The 1,995-nt window shown below is 43.5% G+C and overlaps 1 protein-coding gene across 1 annotated transcript in view; it reads left to right on the top strand.

Moving 5' to 3' along the window:
• LOC107089795 (mitogen-activated protein kinase kinase kinase 7-like) overlaps window positions 1–1,995 on the top strand; it is a 79,980-nt gene that overhangs the window by 8,172 nt on the left and 69,813 nt on the right. The window lies entirely within an intron of this gene.

Genomic DNA, 1,995 nt, shown 5'->3' with positions numbered 1-1,995 from the left:
GTGAGTAGAAAATGAAGGCTAATCATGTTTTGGGTGTACTATTCCTTTAAGGGCTGGTTATCCTCCCGCAGCAGCTTGTCTCAGATATTTCTGAATTTATGCCCAATATTGAAGTGTGGTCTGCGCTATGTTATTCCACGCCACAACACGAGAGGGACTATCAGGAACTAGCTGTGGGTCTAGATGCGGCCGAAGTGGTGAGGAAGTGGAGGCAAGTTTGGGCGACAACGGAGGGACATGAGGGCCAAAAATAGCGTGGAAAAAGGTTCCCAGCGTTCTCGCGCCCCTCGCTCTTCTAGCTGGTCCAACATCACATCTTTTTACACAATGGCGGTCAGATAAACAAAAGAAGCCGTTAAGGTACCGAACACGCATAGAGTAGAGCGGATGTAGATTTGACCAATCAGAGGCCTCCTGTCTGCGGCCATCTACAATTTGGGAGAGGTGCAGCAGAGTGTCTGTGGAGGGGGCGGGAACGTCTCTGCGTTCACCGCGACACACATGCAGACGAGCTGGCAAAGGATAAATCAGCCTTTTCACTGAACGTATGTCAACCATCAGATAACTGCCTTGGAACTAATGGTCCACAGATGGCAGACACTGGCATGCGGCGTATGCTCATACTTGACGTATGTCGACGTGTTTCAGCGTACCCATAACTTATCCAACCGATGTCAGATTTCTCATACGTCAGGCAGACGCTGTTCTAAATCATCATGGTGTGACAGCAGCTGAATGAACTGAATAAAGTTTAGATTAAACCCTGACTACTGGATGTTGGCTTGAACCTTGGGTGAATGGAAATGTGACTCTCTGTCAAATTAATACCATGATATCTTCTGGGTTATTGGATAGAAATATGTCAGAATTTGGTCCTTTTACAAGAAACAAATATGCTCATTACATAAAATCTTTATTTAAAATAATTATGTTTGCATGCTGCCTTGTTTTCCTGATGTTTCCGCATTTTTCTATTAAAGAGTCTGGATCCCTGTAGGTCTCAGGCTGGTGCTTCGGCCCCCACTCTCCTCTCCTCTAAACACGGGCGTATACTGTTCGATTTTTTTTACCATTTTTTGGGTCGATTCTTCAGTCGTACGAGAATTTTTCGATCAGACTGACTTTCACCCTGATGGTGCGTGGTGTAGTGTACAGGGGGTAACGAGGGGCGATCGGCCCCTAACGACCACTTCGCCATCAGGAGTCGTAAAGTTGGGAGAGAATCAAACATGTTTGATTTTCAGTCGGCCGTCATAAGGTGGTTGTAGGCTAATCGCTCAGTGGACAAACAAGGATTCTTCTGCTTCCTCTCAGATGAAAACCCAGCAGCATGGCGGGGGTGTGAGTGAAATGGAGTTCTTTCTGTCAGATCAGATTAGATTAGATTCAACTTTATTGTCATTACACAGGTACAGGTACAAGGCAATGAAATACAGTTTAGGTCTAACCAGAAGTGCAATAGCAGCAAGTGCAGGATAAATAATGGTTCCATAAATACAGGACATGGGTTCTACTGAATGAGTACAGAGATGAATACCATTATAAACAGAATTTCACTAATAGATTTGTCCTATGAATATATATAGATAACTAGTGTTGTGAACTAAATTTACAGCTGGATATATACCGAATATAATATACAGGTGGATATTACTATAAATAGGCTTTTTACAGATTTTTTTTTTTTTACAGATATGTAAACTGACAGACCGTAGTAGCCACGTTTGCTCAGCCATGTCTTTGTCCAAATACGTCGTCTCCTTTTCTTTTTAGGGCTTTCAGCACAGAATCGCACAAATTATCAAGGCAGCGTGTTTCATTCTAGTGAGCTTCATATTTCTCTTCTACTGGTTTGGCTTCTGGATAGACCAGTCCGAGTAGCGCCATCTCACTGTGGAGCTGAGCTCTAATTGGTTTCCATTCAACAATCTCTTCATCTCTGAAGTCACTGATCCTCTGTTATGGAGGCAGAACGTTGATGTTTTTGGTTCTTCA

Source organism: Cyprinodon variegatus, unplaced genomic scaffold (genome assembly GCF_000732505.1).
Source record: "Cyprinodon variegatus isolate N-32 unplaced genomic scaffold, C_variegatus-1.0 Scaffold266, whole genome shotgun sequence".
NCBI lineage: Eukaryota > Metazoa > Chordata > Actinopteri > Cyprinodontiformes > Cyprinodontidae > Cyprinodon > Cyprinodon variegatus.
The sequence above is the reverse complement of the archived record's forward strand: the minus strand, read 5'-3'. Positions and strand labels throughout refer to the sequence as shown.